The sequence below is a fragment of the Suricata suricatta genome, chromosome 8 (genome assembly GCF_006229205.1).
Source record: "Suricata suricatta isolate VVHF042 chromosome 8, meerkat_22Aug2017_6uvM2_HiC, whole genome shotgun sequence".
Lineage (NCBI taxonomy): Eukaryota > Metazoa > Chordata > Mammalia > Carnivora > Herpestidae > Suricata > Suricata suricatta.
In genome coordinates, this window is record NC_043707.1 from 37,882,864 (window position 1) to 37,888,090 (window position 5,227).

The 5,227-nt window shown below is 61.6% G+C and overlaps 1 protein-coding gene across 1 annotated transcript in view; it reads left to right on the forward strand.

Moving 5' to 3' along the window:
* Positions 1-4,569: 4,569 nt before the first annotated feature.
* Positions 4,570-5,227, forward strand: part of PDGFA (platelet derived growth factor subunit A) — an 18,428-nt gene continuing 17,770 nt past the window's right edge. Inside the window, exon 1 of the mRNA XM_029949291.1 lies at positions 4,570-4,742. The gene's annotated coding sequence lies outside the window, so the exon portion shown is untranslated. The remainder of the gene's footprint in view (positions 4,743-5,227) is intronic.

The following is a 5,227-nucleotide window of genomic DNA, read 5'->3' on the forward strand; positions in this document are numbered from 1 at the left end:
ATGCCTCTAGAATAAAGTCCAGACGCCTTACTTTGGTCTCAAGGTCTGTGTGACCTGCCCCACTGCCTACCTCCCCCGCCCCAGCTCACCTTCTCCCTCCAACCCCTGCCCCTTGTGCCTTGAACAGCCTAGGCAGTTCTTGCCCCAGGGCCTTTGCACATGCTATTGTCACTGCCTAGAATGCTGGATCTAGACTTTCTAAATGGGCTAGTTGGCTCGCTCTCAAATAGGCCTTACCAAGACCCCTGAAACGTGTTACCTGAAATAGTGCTTATTTGTCACTTGCTTATTGAGAGACCCTGAGTTCCAGGCAGGCCTTGTTTTAGCTTAGTGTCCCTAGTACTCCACAGACTGCCTGGCTCCAGGTCACACAGCTGGTGAGGCCGGTGGGGATGTAACTGACCCCTGGCTCCACTGGTCTCGGAGTCTTTGAGCTTCCAGGTCCCTGCTGGCTTCACGGCAGGAGGTGGCCTGCCCGCACTCACTGCAGATATGAACTTCATGTGTCTCGATGAGCTTTGCCCAACCGAAATATCATTTTAGGACATTTCAAATGTTCTGTAACAGCCATGTTAAACCAAGGAAAAACAGGTGAGAATAACTGTAGTAATGTAATTATGTAACCAACACATTGAAGATGCTATCATTTCAACGTGTAATTAATATAACAATTAGTCATGGGGCACCTGGGTGGCTCAGCCAGTTAAGTGTCCGACTTCAACACAGGTCATGATCTCACAGTTCGTGGGTTCGAGCCCCACGTCAGGCTCTGAGCCTGCTGACAGCTCAGAGCCTGGAGCCTGCTTCTGATTTTGTGTCTCCCTCTCTCTCTGCCCCTCCCTCACTCATGCTGTTTCTGTCTCAATAATAAATAAACGTAAAAAATGTAAAACATAAAGTAAAAATTAGTCATGAGAAATTTCATACCCTTTGCCTTCCTGTGCATGGCCTATCACGGTGCGAAGCAGCCACATAGCCCACGCCTGGCGGCCACAGGCATCTGGCACCAGACCGCCAGGTCTAGCCTGCAAGCCGCCTAGTGTCCTTAATGTAGGTCTTCATGCACAAAATACTCACGAGATGATTGTGGGTTCATAGGTATTTTAAGCTTCATTTCTGTTTGTGAGTTTAAAAAGGGAAATAAAAGCATTTAATAGGGAGTCAAAAACAACACTGGGAATACCCTCCCGGCCTGCTGGCGGGTTTATCACCCTTCTTGGGAGCCCGAGCTGGAAGGGCCTGGGGCAGCCTGAGGCAATAACCTAATTAATGCGCACAGCCCCCTTGATCTTCAAGGAGCGGTTCTCACTTGGCTGAGGCAGCTCCTGGACTAACTGCCCTGAACCGAGGAAGTCTTGCCCAGCGATAAAGGCAAACGTGTTTCGTCATTACAAATTGTCCTGATTCAGGTCTGGCTCCTGGCAGAGGCCAAGCTCGGATGCTTGTCTGGCCAGCATGAGCTGGGCCCGCTGCCCTGCAGCTGCATGTGTGTGGGCGCGCGCGCGGGGACAGCTTTTCCCAGGTGGATGGGAGGCTCGCTCCTGACCCTGGTAAGGATTCCTGGCCCCCTTTCCGACATGAGAGAGCTGAGAGGAGGGAGTGCAAGGACAGATGCATCACCCAGGTCGAGAACGGCGCATTAGAACTGGGGACCGGTTGGACGTGGGCTCGTCTTGATGCGCCTATACTGCTCTGGCCACATCATCCGTCTCTTCTCCTGTCCCTGAACCGCAGGATGAAGGCCACCTGAGCACTTCTGCTGGCGCAGAGGGGCCCATGCCCTCAGAGCCGCCTGCCTGGGCAGGGCCACGCCTCAGCTCTGGCCCTGCGGGGAAGTGGCCTGGCTTCCAGCCTCTCAGTGCTACCAACTGTAAAATGGGAAGAGGCGGCAGAGATCTGCACTCCTCTGTGTGTGTGGGGGGGGGGGGGGGGGGGGGGATGAAATCACAGGGACCCAGGTGCTCAGTGGGTGTTAGTCATGACTCCCACTGGGAAATAAAAACAGTCCTAGCAATAATGATGTGTCGGCTGGTGGCAGGCCCCAGGCAGGCTGGCAGAGAGGGCTGAGGTGGCGTGGGGTTAGGGTGATGTGCAGTCCACAGAGCGCACAACGTGCCTAATAAAGACAGGTGCCCCTCTGACCCCCTCCTCTGCTCCGAGGAATGGCCAAGGCTCTTCCCACTGCTCCCTCACTGCAGGGTCATGGCAGCATGGGGAGGCAGCCAGTGAGTGGCCGGCCGCCCAACCAGTCACCCCAGCTGCATGGCATCCCCCTCTCTCTGCCTATTTAGAGCACCTGACTCACTCTAATTATGGGCCTGCAGGCACGTCGGGGATCGCTGGAGTTGCCCGAGATAGCCCGGAAGCACCGGCCAGAGGGCGACCGGACATCCAGGCGGCCAGGTGCCTTGCCAGCACCTTCCCATCCTGGAGATCCTTGTGGCCCCCCCCCCTCCTTCTGCCAGGGGCCCTCTGGCTGGCCTCTGGGGTCGGTGCCTGGGCCTGGGGTTGGAATGGCCCCCGGGGTGGTACTCGGGGCGGGTCTCCCTCTAGCACACCACTGGGTGCCGTCCCCAGGGCCCATGCTGGAGCAGGGCCTGGGTGGGGATGCCCGCACAGCTGGGAACGCCGTGCCCATGCTCTCTGCACGGCCCACGCCTCCTCCGATTCCGATGTATATTTAGCCTCATTATCAAATATTTGCAGTGAGCCATGTGAACCGCCTAATAGCGGCTGAAAGGGAAACTCTATCCTGGGCAGAAAGAAGCACGTGACCATGCCTGATTCACAAGGAGCGTGGACCAGGCGCGCTGGGCAGGTGCAGCCCCCAGGCGCCTGGCCTCGGGACTTATGGCTCCCTCTCTGGGGTGAGCCTCTGAGACCCACCTCCTCACCCAGGCCCCCTTCCCGCAGGCTGAAAGGGAGCCGCTTTGGACCTGAGCGGATGGAGCATTGCCAGGAACAAGGCGGGGGAGGAGGGGGCGTCCCGTGGGTTCTTGTCCAAGTTGCTCACCTCTTGGTCAAGTCAGTTCTATCTATGTGGAATTCTTGGAAACCGGGCTCCTGGATCTATTTCTGCCAGTTTCTCCGGGGGGTGGGGGAGGGCGAGGCCAGTGGGGCTGGGGGTCCTTGCCCCGCCCCAGCTGGATCGTGTGTCGCCCCCCAAGTCTCCCCCAGACGCTCCGGTGTCACGGTTTTTGCCGCCCTCCCGCAGCGGCTGTTGTCTGGTCGCTATGATGACTCGCTGAGGTTTTATTTTTATTAGCCGCCAGTGATTACAGGGGTTTGGGCGCTGCTCCCCGAGAAGCTGTCCAGTCGGTGGGATGCACCCTGGCCCCCCCCTTGCCTTCCGCCCTCGAGCTGGCCTGAAACTCCCTTTGAATGCGCCCCCTTAACTGCCATGCTGGCCGCAAACTCCAGCTGGGCACTCCTCAGTGCCGCCAGGAAGGGGTGCTGGGGGAGGCACCCACCTAAGCCCCTGCGGATGTATGTACGAGTGGTTCCTTCCTCATTCCTACACCCACTGTCGAACCTGGTCCTTTAACCCCAGGGAAGTGTCCTGAGGCCCCTCTGCCGGAGAGGAATCCGGGGCTCAGTGGGAGTGAGCTCCACCCCGTCCAGCCTGAGCCCTGGGGGTGGGAGTTTGGCTGCGTTCCCCAAGCCTGCCCGTGGTCTCCCTCTGGGGCCGTGGAAGTTTCCTCCTGGACGGACAAACACTGGCCCTCACATACTTCTAAACGTTTCCCAGTTTTCCCTGGTGCTACCTGGGCGCCCCTCCATCCTGATTGCCTGGAGAGCAGGCTTGGTTGGCGGGGTCAGGGCGAGGGGCTGCCGCCTGGGGAAGGCAGGGGTGACACGGAGGCTGCAGGCCTCTGAAGGCACGAGGAAGGGCGCTGGTAGACCAGGGTCCTCTGGGGAGGGCAGGAGAGGTCCTGCCTCCACTCCCCTCACCCCCACCCTAAGGTATTTGGGGGAAGGCGAGTGCCCCCGAAGCGCCTTCCCGACTTGGCCTTTGAAATGCCTGAGCCGAGGAGCTGAGGATGAAAGACCCGCCCGCAGGCTTCGCGTTTACTGCCTTTGTCTGGCGGGAGGGCGGCTGTGGCCCGGCGCGGGGCTAATCCACAGGATGGGGGCAGACGGGGGCGGAGGCCTGGGGCAGGCGGCATTCCAGGCGGCCACCCACCCACCCGCCCACCAGGGAGTCTCCTAGCCTTCAGAGGCCTCGACGTCTAGCGTTAGGATGGCAAGGCCCGGCTTCTCTCCTAGCCCTGGTTCCAGGCTCGGCTGCCCCTTCGAGGGACCAGCCGGGGCCCGGTCCCACCTGGCGTAGGCGGGCGGAATCTGCCCAGTTCGGGCGCACCTGCCCTTATGGGGCAGGGGAGTGGTCCAGCCCGCTCGGGCCTGGGCCTCCCGAGGCACGGCGGTCCCTGGCGTCGCGTTCCGTGCTGCGCCTTGGCCGGAGGTGGCGCTCTGTACGCCCGGCGGATCCTGGCGTGGGAGGCTCAGACTCCGGGGGTTCCTCCCGAGCGGCTCCTTTTCTCTCCTTCCCTTCCGCCCCCTCGAGCTGTAGCCCAGCCTTCCACGAGGAAGTGGGGACGCGGGGTCCCAGGGTGGGGACCACAGGCACGCTGCAACCCCCTCCTCCGACCTGGGCGCTCTCCCATCTCGGAATGCGGGTGAAGGTTCCACATTCGGGCGCCTCAGGCATCGGATTCCGGGCGGGGGCGCGTGCCAGCCGCCAGGTGAGTGCCCCAGACGCGCCCCTAAACCCGCCCCAACTCTCACCAGAGACACACTCCCCCTCCTTTTATGGAGATGGGAAGGCAGGGGCCCTGGATCATAGCGGTGGAAAGAGGCCCGAGCGCCTGGGCGGGGGGCCGGAGGCGGGGGCCGGCTCGCTTTTGCCCTTTTCGGCGTAGCAGCTCTGGGCGCTGCCCTCCGCCGCCGCTGGGGCCGAGGGAGGAGAGCCGACGACGGCGGCGCTTCTGCGGCGGCCTCCTCCCCTCCCCGTCCGGTGCCGCAGGATTGCAGCTGGCACTGGAGGGTGGGCAAGCTCGAGGGAGGGGCGCGCGGGGAGCCCCGCCGGGCGAGCAGAGCCCCGGCGGCTGTGCTCGGAGCCGGGCGCAGGGCTTTGATGGATTTTACTGCCCGCGTGAGCGCCGGCGTGTGCTCACTGCGGCGGCGGCGGCGGCGGCGGCGCTCGGGCCCTGCCTGGCCCGTGCGGCCC